The 22184-nt window shown below is 61.3% G+C and overlaps 1 non-coding gene across 1 annotated transcript; it reads right to left on the reverse strand.

The window, feature by feature from the left end:
- Window positions 1-3678: 3678 nt before the first annotated feature.
- Window positions 3679-3804, reverse strand: LOC125121781 (U6atac minor spliceosomal RNA). Its single transcript, XR_007133643.1, has one exon. It is a non-coding gene; the product is annotated as a U6atac minor spliceosomal RNA (small nuclear RNA).
- Between the last annotated feature and the right edge of the window lie 18380 nt (window positions 3805-22184).

Consider the following 22184-nt stretch of genomic DNA (forward strand, 5'->3'; position numbering starts at 1 on the left):
GAGGGGGCCCCGTGGCTGCTGTGGGTGCAGGTGAGGGTGGAGGAGGCCGTGACCTGAGGGTGCAGCGGTGTCCGTGCCCGCCGCCCACGCCAGGACGGGCTCCCCGCGGGGGTCTGGTGTCAGCCACCCACACAGTGGGCACTGCCCCTAGCAGAGGGAGCGAGGGCGCTGGAGGCTTCTGGATGGACGGCAGAGCAGGGCCATTGGGGACCCCTCTCTGCAGTGAGGCCACCCCGCAGTCCCAGGCCCACCTGCGGCTCCAAGACCGTAGCGGTGGAGGCTGCTTCGTAAGGAGCATCCCCTGCCTGTGGCCGGGAGTCTGGCCCGTGCTCAGGCTCGGGGCTCATCTCCCCTGTGGCCCCTCCTGGGGCCCGAGTGCCTGGGTCCTGGCTGCACGGCGCTGAGTGACAGTGTGCAGGTGGGGGCGTGAGGGCTGCTGTCACACAGAACATGGGGAAACAAGCCACTTCCCGCCCTGCCGTTCAGAAGTAGGCGGACAGTGGGCTGGCTCTAGGGACGAATAGCTCTGGTGAAAGGACACTGCATTCCCCGGGCGACAGCCTGGGAGGCGCTGAGCTGCCGCGGCCGTGGTGTGGCCTCAGATTTCCTTTGGTTCTGTTGGTTCTGGCGTTGGGCTCAGCCCGGGAGGGGGGTGTGTGTGCAGGGCCCTGTGTCCTGGAATATAGTTTATTTTTTCTACATTTGAATTCTCTGTTGTAGATTTATGTAAAAATACATTCTCTTTTTGAAAATAAAGAGCTTCCTGTCTTGTAATTCTGTCCGCGAGAACTGTTTGCCTTTCTTAACCTCTGGCTGTCACCAGAGTGGGAGGCGGCCTGAGGTGGCCCTGCTCTCTGCTCGGGCTTTGCAGTGCCCTGGAGGCTAGCGTGCTCTGGCGGGAAGTTCTTGGTGTTTTTAAAATACCCCTTTCTTAAGAAAATTACGTATGTGTGCTCATTACTAACAGTGTAATAAAGGCAAAGGTAAGAAGTCACCTAGCTTCTGCTCACCACTAATGTTTTGGTGGACGTCTTCTAGGATAGTAAAAACAGATTTTATGATGGGACACTTGAAACTTCATAGAAGTGGAGGAAATCCCCGTGTCCTCACCCTCGGCTTCAAGATCTTAGGGCATCTCTTGTTTTAGGCGGCCTTCCATGGTCATTTTACGATAAACGCAAGGTGTTCTGTCATTTAAGCAGCTTCTCTAAGGGACGATTCTTCAAAAGCACAACCGCTGTACCATCTTCATACCTAAGATAATTCTTTGTTGTTATTTTTTAGTGCCACGCCTGCAGCATTTGGAAGTTGCCAGGCTAGGGGTTGAATCGGAGCTGCAGCTGCTGCCCTACGCCACAGCCACGGCCACGGCCACAGCTGGTTAACCCCCTAAGCAGGGCCAGGGATTGCTAGTATCCTCATGGATACTAGTCAGGTTTGAAACCACCAAGCCACAATGGGAATTCCCTGAAATATTAATTCCCAGCTACCTGATGTCCAGATTTCCCCAGTTGCCTTAATGTCCTAAGGTGTGTGTCTACACACACACACACACACACACACACACACACACACACACACACACACACACGTCAGGGCCAGGGATTGCTAGTATCCTCATGGATACTAGTCAGGTTTGAAACCACCAAGCCACAATGGGAATTCCCTGAAATATTAATTCCCAGCTACCTGATGTCCAGATTTCCCCAGTTGCCTTAATGTCCTAAGGTGTGTGTCTACACACACACACACACACACACACACACACACACACACACGTGTGCACAGATGCTGGTGGGAACCGGGGCCCCAGCAAAGCCCTGCCTGCGTTGGGCTGATCAGTCTAGACTTTCTGCCTCTCCAGGTTCCCATCCCGCCCTCGGCCTCCTTGGAAACCGGGTTCCTGGTCCCTGGGGCGCCTGGTCTGGCTCTGCTGCCGCGACCTCTGAGGGGCTGCTTCCCAACCACCCTCCCACCCGTTTCATGTGCGCATGAGCAGACCGACGGCGGGCCCGCTCTATCCGGAGCGCTCCGTGGCTGGCGCTGTACCGCTGTAACTCGCAGGTCAAGGTGCTTCTGTTTAACTGGACAAGCACCTTTCTGGGCCTTACATGAGCCCTGCATTTAGAGCTCAGGGCTTTGTGCTCTGGGCCGCCTTCTGGGGTGGATTCTGTCCATGAGAAGGTCGGTGAGCGTGTCATTTAGAAGGCGGGCGTGTGCTCTGTCCTGGCACATCTGCGCTTGAGCCTGAAGGAAGCACGTGAAGCGGGACGGCTGGGTCACGCGGCTGTGTTGCGTCTGCCTCCCTGAGCATTGCTGCCCCTGGGCGGGCTCCCCGGGCAGGGTGGGTTCAGGACGCGGGCAGGGCTCGCTGGGCTTCACGGCTGAGGAGACGTGCAGCGCAAAGGGCAGACAGGTCCTGTTTCCCAGAGGAGGCAACAGTGGGTGCTGAAGGCCCAGCAGAGGTGTCCACCCCTGTGCCTCTGAGGAGACCCTGTGCCCGGCGCCAGCCCGACCTGGGGTGGGGGGGTGGGGGCAGGAGTGGAGCCATGGGGGGCAGAAACGGTATGAAGGCAAATCGTGACTCCAATCGAAGGCACGCCTGCCAAAGACACACACCTCCAAGTCGTTAGAGCCAGTTCCAATGAGAATTCAAGTGACACGCTTACACAGGACCAGGAATGGCGGCTGAAAGGGATCTGTGGGTGGGTTCCAAACCGGCTCGGATCTCTAGGACCCTGACCAATCACATCCCAGGTGGCACCCTTTGGCCTTTCTGCGGATCTGGATCTGGATAGGGATAAGCCCCTTGGACTGGACAGCTGGCCGTCTTATTTGGCCTATTGTCAAGGGCACATTTTTTTCCTTTTTTTAATGACGGGTGCTGCATCTGGAAGTTCCTGGGCCAGGGATTGAATTGAGGCACAGCTGCAGCAGTGCTGGATCCTTTAACCCACTTCGCCAGGCCAGGGATTGAACCTGTGTCTTTGCAGTGACCTGAGCTGCTGCAGTCATAGTGGGAACTGCATGATTTCTTTTTTTTTTTTGGCAGTAGACTGACCTCATCAGAAGGATGGGGCGCCGAGAAGGAAGGAGGCTCCAAGTGAGGCCTTTGGGAAATGCTGGGACCAGCAGGTGGGAGCAGACCGACACTGCCAGAATGCAGTGCACAGGGCATGACGGTCCCCTGGTCCCAACACCCAGCTCAGGATTCACTTGTCTCTCTGTCCCCACTCTCCTCCTGAGTGGTCTTAGGCTTTAAGAGTAGCTGAGGCACTGACAAGTCTGTGTTAGGCCTGCAGCCCAGACCTGCTCCCTGGGGTCCAGGCTGTGCCTCCCGTACCAGCTTCCTCAGAGGGACCGGACACCTTGTAGTCATCCACCACCGTGTCAGCCAGTCCCATTGACCTTGAACGTGTCCAGAATGACAGCTTCTCTTCACCAGGACCAGCCACCAGCCCTGATCTCTCCCACTGACTCCATCTTGCCCTCCCACTGCTCTCAGCATAGTAGCCAGAGGGATGGATGCCTTTAGAGCCCACCAGGCCCTGACGCTCAGGAGAGAAAGTAGAGTCGTGTTATGTGTTTGTCCACACCGCACACGCCTGTATCGCACGTGTCACGACCACAAATCACTGAACACGCGTGCAGCACACATGCCCGAGAAAAAAAGACAAAAAAAAACGATGGTTAGATGCCACGAAGTAGGTGGCAATGCCTTAACCGTATGCGTGTTGTTAGGCCCGAGGGCCTCTTCCATCCTTGTCAAGGGGAGTGCTAACCTTCTCTCCTTTCATACAACACGCCCCTGGTTCCGCCCACTCCTTATTTAAGGTCCCAGGCATAGGTTACCTTACAGTTACGGTGACTTCAAGTTCGCGCCTCAGACACACTAGTAAGAGAAACCGCATACAACGGGGAACCGCAAAAAAGTCCACTTTAAATCTCTTGTGTCATTTTAGCGGGATGAAAGAACTCTGTTTTGTGCTCTAACATATTCAAAATAATCAGCCAATCAGAGGCTTGAGAGGAACACCCGGAAATCCCCTGCGTCCTTCTGAAAAATAGATTCCCCCGGAAACAAAACAGGGCCTCGCGCACTTCCTACGCGCGGACGGTCAGGAAATGGCTCGGAACTTTCTGCGGAAATGGAAGTGGCTTGCAGCGAATCAGAGGACAAGGAAGGAAAACCCGCTCTACGAACTTCCGCACGCGGCCCTGCGCCTGGAACTGTGGGTACCCGGGGATCCGGGGCGCGCAGGGCGCAGTCTGCGCATGCTCCCAGGCCCCGCCGCACGTCTTCCGCGCATGCTCGGGGCCGCTTCGCTCGGCTTCCGCGCATGCCCTTGGCCGGCTCCGCGCTGTCCTCCGACCGAGGCTTTGACTCCTACTGCGGGGCCTGCGCGGAAGTGGCTTCTGCTCCCGTCCACCGTTTCCTTAGAGTTTTAAGATTCAAATGTGATGTTTCGGGTGCTGGCCGTCGCCTCAGTGCAGACGGTGGGGCCATGCGGCCCAGCCGGAGGCGATGACGCGGCGGTCCCCACGGCTGCGGGCGCATCGTCCCCGAGCGGGACGCTCTTGTGCGCGGGGCCGCTTGCGGGCAGGGGCGGCCCTCGGAGAGACCACGCGGGCGTGAAAAGGGGTGTGTGCATATATGTGGGTCTTGTTCTGTGCGGGAACAGCACAGAAGGACTGGACCCAACAGGTGGCCGGCGGGTCCAGCCAGGGGACGCTGAGCGGGCAGGGGTGGACACGGCTTGTGGGAGGCCAGTGGGGTCCGCTCTCCAGACCTCCTTTGCGAATTTTCAGTTCAGCCCTTTAGTTACAGGTGAAGGGCTAGCCTGGTGCCCATGGAAGAGCTCTGCTCACTTTGCAGAGCATCGTGGCAGAGAAGAGCCGAGGGCCTGAACAGGAGACAGGCAGGCAGCGACCTGGGACTGGGCGAAGCGTGAGGCCTAGGTGTCGCCCTAGAGCCGCTCAGGACAGCGGGCAGCTCCAAGGGCATCTGCCTGTCTCAGTTACTGCTCTGTCCACCTGCGTAGGCCGTCCCAGTGGCCGAGTCTCCGTAGTCCCAGACCTTCTCTGCTGGGACTCCTCCTTAGGGACCAGCTCCTACGGGCCCTGCCCTTGCCCCCTGCCTGGCACGCTCAGTGTGTGTCAAGGCCCTGCTGGTCCTGCACTAAGGCCCTGCCATTACACTCGCATCCCCTCGTGGAAGGGCCGTCGCAACCTACTTGATGGCTGAAGACACAGGCCAAAGTGGTTGTGTGGACACCACACCTCCGATGGGGCAGCAAAGGGGTTAGAGCCGGGCTGTGGGGTGAGGGTCAAGGGTCTGCTTATGCTGGATGGTTCTGCTCCACAGCCGGCGCTTCTGCACAACCGCCCTGCCTTGGACCACCTGGGACCCTCTGGGTGCGTGGGCAACTCCATTCAAATAGTGTGGGGGGCCCTGATGTCACCTCCTGACCGTCGCTAGGCCATGTGGGACTTGTCTCTTGAGTCTGCAAACTCCTGGCCCCACCGGCTTGAAGCAAAGGGGCAGCTGGCTCCTCAGGAGCCCCGGATGAGGCCTCTCAAGCTTCAGGGTGACTTCAGACCATCTGGTGTTAACATGCAGATTCCTGGGTGGAGTCTGCCTCTGGGGTCTGAAGTCAGGCCTAGGGATCCACACTCATGAAGCCTTTTGGCCGCGCTGTCTGGACATCCTGTCTTTGCTGTGGGTGAAGAGCGGCTGACTCTACCTCTCCCAGGGGGCTTGGTCGTAGGACCCGGGTGTGGGAAGGATTTGCAGGATCAGGGGCAGGCTGCCTTGGGGGGGGGGGTGCAGCCACCATGTCTCCCCAGAGTTGACAGGACCAGGCGCAAGGACCCGGGAGGCAGCAGACAAATTGGAACCCCAGATAAATAAAAAGCTCCGGTACAGTAAATGTCTCAAGTATTTTATGGGATGTGCTTATTCTGAGACACATTCGTCGTTGCTCCCAGACTGTCCTGGATTTCCATTTGCTGAATTTGGCAACCCCAGGAATGGGGAAGGGGACTCCTGCCTTCTGCCCAGGAAGCAGCACCTGCCAAAGCGTCCTCCGGGGTCCCCTTGTGGGAAAAAAGGGAGTGGGCTTGTTTAGCAAACAGTTTCAGTGTTGAACAAAGCCGAGGAGTCTTTCCCCAACCCCTTTTTAAATAAAAGCCTGCTGGGGGGCCGTGGAGTTTGTGAAAATGAGGCCTGGGGGCCAGGGGCAAGTCCTTTAGTCCTTTCTCGTCATCCGTCTTGGCTCCTGGGTGGGGTGCAGGCTCCTCCCTGCGGGAGGGAGAAGGGAGGGCCCAGGGGAGGGAAGGAAGCAGAGGAAGAGGAGGCAGAAGGGCCCTGTCCTTGGCCACACCGGGGCACCCCCTGGGCGCAGCTTTGTTGGTTCCGCAAACCCAGGCCCACTCCTGTCCAGCAGTCCCTCGGTCTGCTTTGGCCCTGGGGAGCACCCAGCAAGTGCCGTGTGGGTGACTTCGGGCGGTGATCGATCGCTCGGAGCAGAATAATCCTCAATGATAGTCACAGTGCGCTTATCTGCAGGCACAGGTGGCTTTGGAGAGCTTGGTTTTTCCTCTGGGGAAGTTGGCACCTGATGGGGAGAGATGTTGGCATCAGGAGGGTGTCTGAGGCCGGTTTGGGCCCCCAGCATGGCCGTCTCCCTGCCCCAGGAAGCCGTCTGTGGGGCAGGCCCGGCTCCATCAGCTGTTACCGCTTGGGGTTCTTGGCCCCTGCAGGGAAGGGCAAAGCCAGAGGTGGGGGCTCCATGGGAACACTCTTCCCACCCCCAGCCCCATCCTGCTGAGCGAGGGGTGTCGGGCCACAAGAGCCAAATCCGGATGCAGGGCTTGTATGAGGACACAGCTCACTGGCAGGGCCTGGGGGGTACATGGGTGGGGATGGTGGCGGCGGTGCGGGAGCCTGGCCCCTGCCCCGCTTACCTTCAGCGCACAGGCCTCTGCCTGCTGCCTGGCTGGCCCCCAAGGCCTTTCCAGTTTCGGCTGGGAGGCGGAAGCCGTGACATTCCCAGGAACGGCGACAAGCCCCGAGGACTTGTTGCCTTGTGGAACGGAAGGCCTTGGTGACCCTGGAACCTCCAGGGGCTGTCACGAGACTTCCACAGTGGCCGCTGGGTCTCAGAGGGTCAGCCTCAGGCCACGGCTAAGAGCCATCGCACCACACGGGGGCCTTTGCAATCGGCCACCTGAGATGCCCCTGGCCACAGGCTCTTGTTCCGCTGGCCTTGGTGTGGCCGATGGGTCGCCCCCCCGGGCTGTGGGTTCCTGCCCCTTGCTCGTCTTTGCTCTGCTCGGGCGTCCTTTGCAGGCTTGGGCGTCCTGCGCTTCCAGGCAGCCCTTGGTGGGTGGGGAACTGGGCCCTGTCCTCCACCAGGGGGCGGGCTTGCACCTCTCAGGGACCCCCGGCTGCTGATGGAGCTGCTGATGGAGCTGCTGGGGAAGGGCCCGCACCTCCCCTGTAAAGCTCAGCTCAGCCCCGCACGCACAGCCGGCCTTCCTCGCTCAGTCTGGCTCTCTGCGGCCTTGGGAATGAGCCCAGGTTCCTCCCCCCCGGGGCTGGGGCTCAGGGCACCGCTCGCAGGGAGGGCTCCGTGGGGGGTGGCTTTAAGGTCCCATTTTCCACGTGGAGAAACCGGGGCTCCGGGCGTTTCCAGGATGCCTGAATGGGGTGCCTCCAGAGCAGCACACACAGTGGGGTCTGGAGCCCAGACTCCTGGGCCCCGATGGCACAGGAGACTCAGAGGTGCTGCAGGCTGAGTGGGGAAGCATCGGACCTGTGGGGTGCCTGACAGGTGCCCGGCGCCGAAAATCTCTATCGAGGTGTAGCCTGGACACTTTTTAGTGCTGGTTCTTTCAAAAGTCCATCTTTTCTCCTTACAGAACACCTACTCTATGCATGTGCATTTAAAACCACACAGGAGGAGTTCCTGTCATGGCTCAGCAGAAATGAACCCAACTCGTATCCGTGAGGACGCGGGTTCGATCCCTGGCCTCGCTCAGCGGGTTGAGGATCCTGTGTTGCCGTGAGCTGTGTAGGTCACAGACAAGGTTGGATCCCGTGTTGCTGGGGCTGTGGTGTAGGCCGGCAGCTGCAGCTCTGATTCGACCCCTTGCCTGGGAACCTCCATGTGCTGCAGGTGCAGCCCTAAAAAGACAAAAACAAAAAACGAAAAACACAAAACCCACACAGGAGCAAAATAACCCTCCTCTTACCAACCAGCCATTTCCGTGGGCACATTTTTTGCATTTTTGCCCGTTTCCCATGTAAGACAGCTTTGAGATGACCTCGAGGCACCGGCGCCCTGGGCAGGATCAGCAGTCTTTTTTTTTTTTTTTCTTTTTCCTTCCGTTTCAGCATCTCTCACAATTCTTCCTGGCACCAGAGGACTCTGTCTAGAGGTTTGCTTTCAGGGGAGGGTGGACCGGGTCCGGAGAGGGTGACTCACTTTCCAGACTTTTCTCTGTGCATTAATGGGCCCAGGTGACGGGCTATTCCTTGTGGTGCGGTGACCCCGCCCACCTCCTCCCGGTGTTTCCCAGGATGGGGCCTGTTGCTCTGCGCAGGTACAGACTTGGTGCTGTTTCATTGGCTATGAAACGGATGCTGGGTCTCAACGCTGATGGTGGAGAAGGGGCAGCTAGAAAAATGTGCTCTCTGAGACCTGCTTTTTCCTCTGCAGTGTCTGTGGAGCCTTCGGGCAGGGTGGCAATGTCTCCTGTGCCGTTGCTCCGGGGGACACCCTCAGGCCACTCGGCCAAGCCTGCGGGGAGGGCGCTGACGCTCCAGGGGTGAGGCCTCTCCTCAGGGGTTGCTATTAATAGGGTGACCGCTGACCCCCGGACGTGCGGAGGCAGGAGGGGACCGCACGTTCCCAGGGTTGCCGTTTGGCCGGAGGTCTTTCTTGCGTGACCGGCCGGCCGGCCTCCAGGGTGCTTTGGTTCGGTCCTGGCCCCCATGGCCCCAGTGGACAGGAAGCGCCTCGTGGACCAAGCGCGGGGCTGCCCTTCCTCTGGGATAAAAATATCCCGAGACCAGCTCCCTGCAAGCATCCCGAGGCCCTCGGGGCCGGCGGGCGGGGGGGCAGCCTCAGGCCTGGGGGACCAGGCGGGATGCAGACACAGGGCTTCCTCTGTCTCTTAGGTTCTTGCTCTTCCTTGTCCTGCCTCTCCGTGGCCAGGATTGCATACGTCAACTCAACGCTCTGCCCCTTTGCTGACAGGCTAGTCTCGCTGCTTGCCCCTCGTGGCTCTTTATTTTCACCCTGAAACTTAGATGCCATATTTAAGGTTCCTAGCAGCCAGCCCACCTCCACTCCAGATGTTTCTTGGGCCACTCGGCTGCCTGGCTCTGCTCACAGACTCCAGAGGCAGCCTCCCTCCTGCCGTCGATTGTGGACAGAAGAGGGAGGGCGTCCACCTTCCAGGTGTCCTGCCCGTGGCTGGAGAGACAGGGAGGACGGGATGGGGCCATAAATGCCTGTCCCTGTGCCCGCCCAGGCCTGGGTTCCAGGAGTGTGAGATGCCTGTTTAAACCAGTCACTGCCTCGTGCCTTGTCTGGGCCCCCGTGCTGGGTGCTCGGCCCCCGGCTCCTCACGGGGCCACGGTCAGCCCTGCAGCCCCCGTCCCAGCCCAGCCTGCCTGCGTGGCGTCCACCCCCATGGCCCCTGGCTGGGCATCTGGGCTCCTCCCGAACGGCTGCCGGGCTGTGAGCCCTGGGTCGTGGGCTCTCATCCTTCCGGTTGGAATCCGGAAAACACTCCTGCCGGAGGACGAAGCAAGCGCTTCTGGCACCGTGGAAAGGACGGTCGCCCTGTCCCGCAGCCGGCCCGCGCAGCCCTGGAGCAGCGTGTCGGGGTCCTGAACCCCAGTCCAGGGAGGGAGCGCAGCCCTCCTGGTTCTTGGCCCGGATGGGTCCAGTTTGGCAGGGGTGGTAGGGACTCAAGGTGATGGAACCGTCACAGAGCCTTCACTTGGGGCATCGAAACGCCTCCTTCCACGCGAGACAGGGAAGAATCTGGCTTAGAAAATGCTGCCCGACAGGCTGCCCGGGGAGGAGGTGGGCGGCCCGGGCTCTCGGCCCCTCTCCCAGTAGGGCCGAAAAGCTGCCCCAGCCTCCGAGGGCAGGTTGCAACCAGGTGCTCCACCCAGGACTCCTGCCGCGGGGACCTGGGTGTGGCTTTCTCGCGGGACAGGGGAGGAATCTGAGGTTCAGAGAGGACCCCAGCCAGAAGGGAATGGAGAGGGATTTGAGGCCGCTCCAGGGAGGTGTAAAGCCCAGGCCGCCCGGTCTCTAACGGGGAACCAGACTTCTGCCAAGAGCCAAACCCCCAACCCCACCACGGGGTCTGGGGCCCCCCCACCGCCTCTCATGGCCAGACACTTGGGGAAGTTCTGCTTACGGTTCCCTCCAAGGGCCAGAGTGGAGCCTCAAGGCTCTGAGAAGTCCCAAGTGAAAGTTCTGCTCCCCAGCCCTTCCCGTCACCGTGGAGCAGCACCGACAGCACCCCAGGGACCCGGGGCTCCTCAGACCCCAGGCTTGAGAAGCGCTGCCCTGTGGAGGCGGTGGAGGCACGGGCTCTGGGTGGTGAGAAGGTCGCCTGGTTTCTCCTGCCTGTGCGCCTCCTCCCTGGGCAGGCCGGCAAGGTGGGCATCGTGCTGGGGCCACCCCACGGTGCCTGGACACCTGGCCCCACTCTGGAGGAGCCTCAGGGCCCGGGGCCGAGGCCGTCCGCCCCCTGCCTTTCTTCTCCACTGTGGATGAGCCGGAAGCGGTGCTCAGCTCTCCAGGCTGCTGGGAGACATGGGGGACTCCGCCCAGCAGCGGCTGTGGATGCCCTCATTCCGGGGACCAGGGCTTCCTGAAGTCCTACTGTGTGTCCTGCCTGCCCCGGCCCTGGCCCCGGCAAGAAGACATCCCCAAAGGCCCACGGCCACCCTCTTGGAGCTTCGGGCCTGGCAGGGGGCTGGCAGTGAGCGGCTGCTTCCTGGATTGGGTTCCTGAACGTTCCAGGGGCTGAGGAAACTCGTCGGGGGGGTGGGCAGGGACAGACGAGGCCGGGAGCTGCAGGCAGAGTTTACTGGGAAAGAAGCAGAGGGGCCAGGCATGGACTTCAAGGTCCCAGGCTTGGGGGGCACCTGGGGGACACCCTGGGGGGGTTGGGCATCTCCTGGGTGAGGGAGGTGGGGGCATCGCTGCCCCACTCTAGTCATCTCCTTGCCCTGAGCTGGTGCGGGGGCGGCTCTGGGCCCGCTCGGGCCTCCCCAGCACCACGAGGGAGGGGTGATCTGGTTCGGTGAGGAAGCTCAGGGTGGGCGATGGCAGAGTGGGGGTAGTGGGGGGTCACCTTTGGGTCACGTGCCCTAACCTGGCTTTTGGTGAACAGCAAGGGGCCGGCATGACCGAGAGGGTCCCCTGGGAGAGGGGGAGGGGGAGGGGGTAGAGGTCGGGGGAGGCCTGGATGCGGCTGGCGGCCTGGCCTGGCTCCTTCTGGACCCCCCCCCAAGCATCCTGCCCTGACTCTGTGACCCTGCTGTTGCCTCCAGCAGCCTCTGCTATTTCCGGCTCCTCAGCCTCGACCCCATCACGTCCCTGGCTCCCTGCGGCCCCAGCCGCCCGCAGAGCAGAGGGCGGGAGAGCCGCACGGGGCCTGGGCTTGCTGCGAAGACAGGCCCGGGGTTACGGGGCATCCTTCCTGCAGGAGGGCTGTGGGCTGCATACCCGACCCTAAAATAGGGGGATTTCCTCTCATGGCTCAGCGGTGATGAACCCGAGTAGTATCCATGGGGACGCAGGTTCGATCCCTGGCCTTGCTCAGGGGGTGAAGGATCTGGCGTTGCCGTGAGCTGTGGTGTAGGTGGCAGATGTGGGTGGGATCCCATGTTGCTGTGGCTGTGGTGTAGGCTGGCAGCTACAGCTCCAATTCAAGACCCCTAGCCTGGGAACCTCCATGTGCCGCGGGGGCAACCATAAAAAGACAAAAATAAATCAAGTGAAATCAAATCAGGGCAGGGAGGGCCTGGATCTGCTCTCCGTCCTGGACGGCGCTGGGTGGCCTTTAGTGGAGACTCTGGGGTGGTCACAGGGCTGCATCCCCGCGGTGTCCAGGTGAAGCTCTCTGTGTTAGGCTCCCGCGGCTGCTGTAACAGAGCTCCGGTGGTGACAGGGGCCTGAAAACCACAGAAATTCCTTTTCTCCCTGTTCTGGAGGCCCGAAGCCTGAGATCCAGATGTCGCAGGCCTGCACTCCCTCTGGAGGCTCCAGGGGAGGGTCCCTCCTGACTCTTTCAGCTGCTGGTGGCCCAGGCGTCCTGGGCTCGTGGCCGCATCTCCAGCCTCTGCTCTGCCTTTGTCTTCCTGTCGTCTTTCCTCTTCTGACTTTTATAAGGACGTGGTCCTTGGACGTAGCCCGCCCCCCCGCCCCGCCCTCCCCAGGAATCCAGGGGAATCTTTCGAGATCCTTAAGCTATTTCTATTCCCCAAAAATTGCGTTCACGGGTACCTGGGGGCCTATATATGTGGGGTGGCTGTTCACCCCACTGCTGTCTCCAAGCCTCGGTTTCCCGGTCTGTACGTGGGCTTGTCGTGAAGACTGGAGGGGCTGGGCAGGCGGGGCAGCTGCTGGGTCCTGTGTCCAGCCCAGACTCCTCCTTCCCCCACAGCGGAGTGAAGCAGCCTCTCCCCAGAGATCAGGGCCTGGGTGTTGGCCCTGCTCTGCCATCAGCCCCTTGGAGACCTTGGGGCGGTTGCTCCTGCGTCTCTGAAATGGGAAGATCCCTGCTGGGGGTGGGGAGCGGGGGGGGGGGGTCACATCATAGGCTTTTTAGACTCTGAGGGAAGCCTGCTCTCTCTCCAGAAAAAATGCAACTCTACTGAGTTCCCGTTGTGGCTCAGCGGTAGTGAGACTGACTAGTACCCATGAGCACTAGGGTTAAATCCAGGGCCTCGCTCAGAGGGTGAAGTACCGGTGTTGCCGTGGCTGTGGTGTAGACCACAGATGCGGTTCCGATCTGGTGTGGCTGTGGCTGTGGTGGAGGCCGGCAGCTGCAGCTCCAATTGGACCCTTAGCCTGGGAACCTCCATGTGCCGCAGGTGAGGCCCTAAAAAGCAACAAACAAAACCATGCATTTATGTTCACGATTCCAGGGACTCACCTTCCGCAGGACCTGGGTTCATTTCAAGCCTCCTATCGGGCCTAGGAGGAAACTGGGTGACCGCCAGGGCCACCCCCCAGGCCAGCTAGGAGGCCGAGTGGCCCGCCAGCCCCCACTGAGGGTCCCACCTGGACATGGGGACAGATACTGCTCAGGCTTCCACCTTCTGGTCTGAGTGCAGGAAGCGGGGCGGGGGCTGGGGCCAGGCTGCAGCCGTCCCAGCCCACAGCCCTCCCCCCCCCAGCCCAGGGTTAGCAGCCAGCCCCCTGGTGTTGCCCCAGGCTCCCTGCAGGCGCAGCTCACAGACCAGTGGGCTGGCTGGTGGACGCGCTGGGTCTGCCTATCCCCCTTCCTGCCCAGTGCTCTTGTTTATTTAGCCTGGAGTAACCCCGGCTTTGCCCCTGCTCAGCGGGGAGCCAGCATCCTCTGCGCTTGGCCCGGGACCTTGGGATGCTGGGCCACGCGCTCCTCTTTCCTTCCGGGCCGGTGTCCAGGGTGGGCCCCGGGGGACCTGTCCACGCGGCCCTGTGCTGAGCGCTTCAGGAAGTAGAGTGTGGCCTGAGCGTGGCCAGGCCCTTCTTGCCTGCGTCTCCCCCTCTGTAAAACAGGGTCGCTCTGCCCGCCTCGGGGGCCCCACGTGTGCTCAGTACGTGTGGCCCTGAGCGCGGCAGGCACTTCTGTCTGGGATGCGGCAAGCCCTCAACAGGGGGCTCCCGGGAGGGTCTCACGGGAGGAGAGGTGAGTGGACAGCTGGTACTGGCAGGTGTCACCTTGTAGAAGGAGGAGCCTGGACAGCAGAGGACAAATGAGGGGGGAACGTGGGACGGCAGGTGCCTGGGCCCATCCTCCTGGGAGGCCAGGGGAGGCTTCTCCCAAGAGGTGATGGCTCGGCCTCCATCGAAGGCGAAGGTGGAGCCGGCTGAGCACGGGCCTGGAGAAAGAGGATCCAGAGCCCTGGCTGGCATGTGCAAAGGGCCTGAGGTGGAAAGAGCTTGGGAGGCAGAACCAAACTAGGATGAAGTGGAGCTCAGGGGGACCCTCGGTGTCTGATTGGAGCCGACTTCGGGCCTCAGCCCCCTGATCCCAACCCCAGGCGAGTCCCCCCGACCTTCCTGGCCCCCACACGGGGGCTCCTGGCATCTGCCATGTGGCCCAGGATCCATCGCACCCTGAGTTCTCATCATTCCTCACAGCTTGTGCCTCCCGTCCCCTGCCCAGCTTGAAGGCCAAGGGTGCAGGTTAGATGCACCGCGTGCCTGGCTTCCCTCCTGCCGCCCTGCCACCCTCACTGGGCTCAGACTCTGCCTGGTCACTTCTGTGGTGTGCCCGCTCGGACTGCCACTTGCATCCTGCTGCCTCCGCCCACACTGTCCTTCTGCCGTCATGACTCTTTCACACCCAGAACCCTGTCCCCACGCCCCTCTGGTGGTCACCTCCCTCCTCCGCTCCCCCTACTCAGAGGCCCCTCGCAGCCCCCCGGCCCCATCCCAGTTGGCCCAGGACCCCTCCCCTTGAGCCGGGCGGCTCCTCCTCCAAGGGTGACGTCCGTGTGCCCCTCATCCTCCTCTGACTGGCCTGGCCTTCCCCTTCCTTCCTCCACACGGCCTCCGGGACCCCTCCCCACCAGGACCCCTGCCCGCCTCCGTCCCCTGCGGGCTGTGGGGTCCGGGGGCTGGCAGACCCCCGTCTTCCCTCGGATGTCCCCACACTTGGAGGCATCGTCCAGGCCACCGCCTCTAGTCCCATCTATGGGCCCTAGGACCCCACACGTGCACTGGGGTGTCTGTGGGCGCCTCCAACCCAGCTCGTCCAACCGGCAGTCTCGCCCCGCCGCTGGCCTGCCGCCCCCGACCAGCTCCCCCCACTGCCCCAGCTCCGAGGGCGGCCCCTGGCTCCCGGATGGGAGAAGGCGGAGGAGGGAGAGAGCGTGTCCGCCGGCTCTGGATCCAGCAAGGGCGGGGCGGGCTCCCGGCAGGCGGGGGCTTGGCTTCGACCTCAGGAGCACCTGTCGCTGAGGTGTCTCTCCAGGACACACGTCGCCCTGGGGTCCATGGAGCCTCAGGCCCGGGCCGTGTGGGGGGCTGGGGATGACCCTCCCTCTAGTTCAGTGTCCTGGGAGAGGTGGGGCACAGGCCGGGCCCCTTTCCAGGCTGCGACGAGGGACCCACGAGGCCCGGCTCAGGGGCTGGGGGTGACGCTTGAGACTCCAGCGCCAGGTCCTGAAGGCCGCCTGTTAGTTCACCTGCTGAAAAGGCCATCGGTCACCCGGCAGCTTCAAGGCTGCGGACCGTAACTGAGCCGATGACGCAGCCCCAGCTCCCTGGGGGCAGGGTGGCCGGGTCGCAGCTGTGCTCCAGTTTCACCGTCAGAGACCCCGGGCCTGGCAGGTCGGTGTCAGGTGTCTCCCCCTTCCTCGGGGAGATCCAGGGCCCAGAAGGAGTGGCCCGCTGACAGTCTCGCCCCCGGTTGCGGACCTGGTGCCTTTCTAGGGCACCTCTATGGGCTCTGTGGCGAGCTTTGGAACAGGGGCAAGTTTTAGTGTTTAGTTCTGGGGAAAAAAAGAAAACAGATTCAGTCTACAAAAAAATAGAATAGGAAGAACAGAGCGAACATTTTTTCACTTAGAGAAAATCAGTTCTATCGTCCAGAGATCCCAACATTTCAATGTGCATCTTTCTGCCTTTCCCGTGTGTGTGTGTGTGTGTGTGTGTGTGTGTGTGTGTGTGTGTGATGTATCCTCATTTATTTATTTCTGCTTTGGAAATAATTCTCTTGCATTTTTTTAGATTACAGGTGTTCACGATATTACGCATCTGTCTTTGGTTTATGTCACCAAATGGATCGTCATCCATCCAGTTGGCTGCAAATGGCATTATTTCATCCTTTTTCACAGCTGAGTAGTATTCCATTGTGTGTATGGACCACATCTTCTTCATCCACTTGTCTGCGGGTGGACATTTAGGTTGCTTCCATGTCTTTGGCAATTGCGAGCAGTGCTGCGGTGAACTTTGGGGTGCGAGGATTTTTTTGAATTATGGCTTTCTCTGGACATATGCCCAGGAGTGGGATTGCTGGATCATATGGTGGTTTATAAGCACCTTTTTAAGGACCCTCCACACTGCTCTCCACAGTGACTGCACCGATTTACATTCGCCCCCAAAGCGTAGGAGGTTCCCTTTCCTCCATACCCTCTCCAGCACCTGTCCCTTGTAGTCTTTGCGTATTTAAATATCAGGATCACACGGTTCTATCGTCTCTGTCCGGCTTTTCTCCGTAGCCATCATGAGCTCCTCCACCACAGACCACGCGGGATCATCCTGTGCAAAAACTTTGTAATCTATGCCCCAACCCCAACCCTTGAAACATTTTGACAGTTTTTGCCGTAACAAACACCAGCATGGGGACCCAGGCCCGTGGGGGCCCAGGCCTCGGAGGGAGGAGGCCGGAAGTGAGGTGACCAGGTCCGCGGGTGCCTGCATCTGACTGCGTGAAAGTCACCCCGTTTCCTCCCCGGACACCAGGCGGGGAGACGGGGGGGCCTTTTCTCTCCTCCGTGTTAATTTCAGGCACTCACGGACCCATCGCTGCCCCTTCGTTGGGGGGAGGTCATGGCTGTTTTCTTATCACTTTTAACTTTTGATTTCCGTGAAGTGACACACTTTGAAACGCCTGTTGACTCTGCGTGAATCGGTGTTCACGTCCTTCGCCCGATTTTCCCCTAAAGGGCGGGGGGGGGCGGGGGGGGTAAAGCCGTCTTTGTCATGGATGCCTGAGAGCCTTCACCAGCGACCGCCAGTCTCCTCCGGCCCCTCATGCAGCAAGTAGTTTCCTTCCATGTTCGTCTTTTGTCCTTTGCTTTGTCGGCCACTTGTCTCTCGTGCTGGAACGTCACGTTTTTCTGGAGCCACTCAAGTCACTCCTTCCCGGACAGCAGTCACGTGGGAGGCCTGGGGGGCTGCTCGCTGGGGTTTAAGGCGGCGCTACTGGGGGCTTTCCTCCGGGGGGGGCGGGGGGGGGGGAAGTGCACCAGGCCATCGACCTCTTCCTGGAAATGCATTCCGTGGTGGGACAGCTTGGGGTCATCGCTTTTGGCTCCTGTCCACCTAAACAGGACATTCTGTGCGGTAACAGAGATTACGCTGTGTTTGTTTGCTGGAGGAGCAAAGCCATGGGAGCGGGTGTGCGAGCGTGTGTGCATGTGTGCGAGGAGAAGGGACACGACTTACCCAATTAGCGGTTTAAAAAACGCCTTTGGGCCACATCCTTAAAAATCCACTTCCTTTGCGGGGCAGAGTGCACGGGGGCTGGGCCCGCGCTGAGCCCTCCGCCCTCCCGAGTCACGCGCCACATGTCACGGAAGGGGCCTTCTGCGGGGGAGGCAGCAGGCAAGAAGAGAGCTGGCCCAGGACAGCACAGGGGTGTCCGCGGCGGCCAGGACCCGAGGACGCCCAGGCTCGTGCTTCTTCTCAGCTCTCTGGCTTCCCAGAGGCAGGCGGGGACAGATGTCCTGGAGCCAAGTCCAGGCAGGGTCTGCCCTCCCCATCCGTGAGAAGCAGGCAGACTCTGTTTCCAGCACCTTCCGTCCAGGTGGGGGGAGGTCATGTTTGCTCCGGACCAGGCCTGCTCGGCCCACAGGCTTCCACGCGATGCTCTAGGTGGGGCGCTGCCGACATTTCCCCTCAGACCCACTTTGCAGATGGGGAAGCTGAGGTCTGGCAATGGGGCCCAGGTCCCCTAAATCACAGAGCCCGAGGGAGGTCTCATTGAGACTGGACACCCCCACCCCGGTTCTGCGGGGTCACCTCTGCCTCCTCGCCGGGCTGTGGGGGAAACGCACTGCCTCCCGTCTCGGCTGTGGTCAGGCTCACGGCTCCAGGATTTGCCTCCAGGAGAAGGGGCGGCCCCTTCAGGGTCGGGGCGAGAAGGCCAGGGTCTAGCCAGGTGGTGAGAGCAGTGGGTGCCCGATGCTGGTGACCACGGAAGAGACAGGGTGGAATTGGTTTCCTGCTGTGATGGCTTTTCACGTCAGTGGTGCTCACGAGGCTCCTGGCCTGGGGGGCGGGGGGACATGGGGTGGCAAATGATTTAACACCCTCGTCATGAGCCTGGTGAAGCAAGTACCCACCTCCCAGATGTAAACCCCCAGCCCACCGGGAAGCGGTCAGCCGGCCACCCTCCCAAGGATGCCCTGGAGCCCCCCCCCCCCCCCTGCAGGTCCCTGCCATCTCCCTGGTGACGAGGATGCCAGCCGAGCACCGGGTCCCTGGGACCAGGGCCTTGGAACAGAGCGCTGGCCCTGGCGTCCTGAGGCCTGGTGTCCAGTCCCGGCTGTCCTTCTCGGCTCGGCCTCCATGTCCTCTGTCTCCGTCAGGGAGAAGCAGGCAGACTCTGTGTCAGCCCTTGTCACGTGCCACCCCTGCTTCTCCCAGGCCCGGGGAAAGAGGTCAACTGATGCGCCTGGAACCACGGCAGAGTCTGCGCCCCGCGTTCCCGATCCCGGAGGAAGGCGCGCCCTCTGGCTTCACACCTGCGTGTCTCCGATGGGTGTTGGGGGGCTCTGAGACCCCAGGGCCTGCCGCATTTCCACCAGCGCAGCCAGCCACCGGGCAGCTCCCGGCCCGCCCAGAGACCTGCCACGGGGGTCCAGGGGGTGCTGGGCAGAGGCCCCGGGAAGCCCAGCGTGGGGCTCCGGTCCCGCTCACCCCCAGACGCAGTCATCCTGATCCCAGGTCCCGTCTGCCTTGGCCATGGGGCCACATGGGCACCACTCAGCGCTGAGGGCCCTGGGGGCGGGGGCGGGGGGTTAGACGCAGCCAGGGGGCAGTGGGAGGAAAAAGGTCACCCCAAAATCCTTCGGGGCAGAGCTGGTCCTGACGGCCAGCTGGTTCCAGAGGGTTCCAGAGCCCGGCAGGGGTCCTGTCCCCCGACCCCTCTCCCGAGCTTTCAGGCCCTTGGGAGTGTTTGATTCCCGCGCCGCCTCCGGGTCCAATGAATCAACAGGAGAATTCTCCGGTGGCACAGCTCTGCGAGCCCCGCGGGCTCCTGTAAGATCAACGACCACAAAGATCAGGTTCTTGGGCTGCGCCTCCGAAACCACGGCGCTTTTCAGATTGAACTGCTACTGTGCGCCTGGTGGAAATGAAGGGAGAGGAGGACGGGGAAGATTTGTGACTGCGCAAGACCTGCTGTTTCCCCCTCGGCTTTCGGGCGAGGGGGGAGGGGAGAGGGGGGAGAGGGAGGGGCCGAGGGGGCAGCTGGGGGAGGGGAGCCCAGAGGGCGGAGGTGGGCAGGGTCGCGGGATCCCGGGACGTGCAGTTGGTCCTTTTCTCAGCAGTCTGCGGGGATGTGGGGTGGCTGCCGAGGGGGGCGCCCTGGCCTGGCAGCTGCAGCAGCTGGCGGGGTGGCCTGGACCCTGGCCCTGGGCTCCCCAATCCCTCCCTCCCTCCTGCACCCCCTGCAGAGCAGACTCTTTGGACCAGGAGGCCAGGAATCTCAGGGAGGCAGGGATCCATCGTCCAGCCCCGGGAAGCCCGGCCCCACAGGCAGTGGGTCACAGGTCCAGAGCCCAGGAAGCGGCTTCACGCAGTCGCCCCTTCGCTGTGACCAGGGCGTGTCTGGTGCCCTCTCAGGCACGTCCCACACCCAGGGCGTCTCCCTTGGGCCTGGTCCCCAGCCTGGCACAAGCACAGTCAGCTCCCCTGGCTGCCTCCGAGCCTCTGGGCACCTCAGCCCTGGAGTGGAGGCACCATGAGACCCGGAATTGGTGTCGCAACCATGATTTCAAAAAAATTTCTTACAGTTTATCCAGCGGCTTTAAAAAAAAAATTAAACCAAATATGATTTTAAATTTCTAGTAGCCACATGAAAAAATAAAGATATCGCAGAAGTGATCCTACCCTTGAAAATCAACTAGACTTCAATAAACCTTGAAAAGGAGCTTCCGTCGTGGCTCAGCGGTAACCAACCCGACTAGGATCCAGGAGGATGCGGGTTCGATCCCTGGCCTTGCTCAGTGGGTTAAGGATCTGGCGTTTGCCGTCAGCTGTGGTGTAGGTTGCAGACGCGGCTTGGATCCCGCATGGCTGTGGCTGTGGTGTAGGCCGCCGGCTATGGCTCAGATCTGCCCCCAACCCAGGAACTTCCACATGCTGCGGGCGCGGCCATAAAAAGACAAAAACGAAACAAAGCAAAACACCCTAAAAAAAAAAGAAAACAGGGAAATTAGCTTCAGTAATATATGTTTTATGTAACTTCATGTACCCCATGCAGAAGCATCTCAACACGGAATGAGCAGAAGCGGTGCCTGTGTTTATTGTTCGGGCTGCGGTCAGGGGTCCGTTTTATATCACACACAGCATCCTACTGGCCCGTTGCAGGTGCTCGGTGGCCAGCGGGGCGAGTGGGCTGAGGTGGGTGGTGTGGCTCTGGACCACCACGGCCTTGGCCTTCCAGGGCGGGCACCTGGTTTAGACCTGGTGACAAGAAGTCGGGGGGCTGGGGGTCCCCCTCAGGGATGAGGGGCCGGCACAGCACCCGGCATGGGGGGAGGGGCGTCTCCATTGTCAAGGGAGGCTGTGCAGAAGGGGAGCCCCAAGTTCAAGACCAGGGCCCACGGTCAGCTCCAGGCTGGCCCCCTGCGCTCCATCCCCAAGGGCCCTGGAGCCTTTGAGGGCTGGCTGTTGGGGGTTATTATTATTTTGGCTGTTGTTATTATTCCTCTCCCCTGCTGGAGTGTGGTGGTGGCGGCTCTGCTGGGGGCAGAACCAGCGTCTCCTTTCCGTCACCTGCCGAGTGTGTGGCCCAGTCCTCGGAGTGGGGGGGGGGGGGTTGCAGGAGGCCCAGTCCCCTGGGCCATCATGGACCCCATGTGGCCCTTGTTGGTTCTCCCCTGCATCAGCTCCTTGTGGCCCCCAGTGCCCTTTGTCCTCCAGACCCTGACAGGTGACCCCCCCCAACCCTGGCCTCCAGGGATCTCGTCCGTCTTCACAAGGCGAACTTCCGCTGTCCCGTCAGGACCTGGCTTCCTAACAATTTGGCGACCTGTACAGAAGGCTTGCTATGCCCTGGATGCTGGGGTCACCCGGGGGGGCCCCGACGCCAAAGCTTGCAGTCATGGGGTCCTGCCTTCCTCCTGGAGGCCCTTTTCTGCTGACAGAGAGGTGCCCCCACCCTGGGTTCCCACGGGACCTGCCTGGTTGGCCCCACGTGTTAGGAGCCGCGGAGTATGTGGGGCTGGGAGGTGTGAGAGGAGCTGGGAATCTCGACTCTGAGTCAAAAAGCATGAGGGGGGGGCCGGGGGCTTACCATGGGGGTCCACTCCCTCACCCTCTCGCTCCCCAGATGCTTCCTGAGCACTGGGTGTGTCCAGGGGACGCACGTGTCGGCTGTGCCCAAGGGGGCCGTGGGGACAGACGAGAGAGCGCTTGATGGCAGGACTGAGCAAGGGCCGAGATGGCTCAGCTGGGGCTTCCGAGCAGCCTTCCAGGAGGAGGTGGCTCCTGAAGGTTGAGTGGGAAGGAACCAGGCTCAGGAACTCGCGTGAGAGAGGCAAGGGACCTGGGGCTGTGGGCCGGCTGTGGGCAGGGGGCTGGAAACCCAGGGGTGGGCACCTGAGGGTGGTGTGGCCTGGACCAGGTCGGCTGAGGGAGCGGGAGGAGGCGGAGGGCTGGACCGTGATGGGCAAGGTCAAGACTGAGGCTGGTGCTCCTGCCCTTGGCCGTGACCGTCATCCTTGGCCGCGGCGTTGCGCCAGAACCTCTGGGGAAGCCGCCTCCCGCATGGCTGTTGTCCTTTCTTCCGCGGCACCTGGAAGGCCCCCTCCCTGCCACCTCCCACTCTGCTTTTAATCGAAGAGAAGGACTGGGAGCAAGAGGATTCGAGCCCTCAGGTGCCCTCCCTTGAGTGCCCAAGGCGGCGTCTGCCCTCCTGTTTTCCATCACAGCCCGAGGTTGATTGGCTCTTGAGGGTCCCTGGCAGGGGGAGAGGCTGGA

Source organism: Phacochoerus africanus, chromosome 2, assembly GCF_016906955.1.
Source record: "Phacochoerus africanus isolate WHEZ1 chromosome 2, ROS_Pafr_v1, whole genome shotgun sequence".
NCBI lineage: Eukaryota > Metazoa > Chordata > Mammalia > Artiodactyla > Suidae > Phacochoerus > Phacochoerus africanus.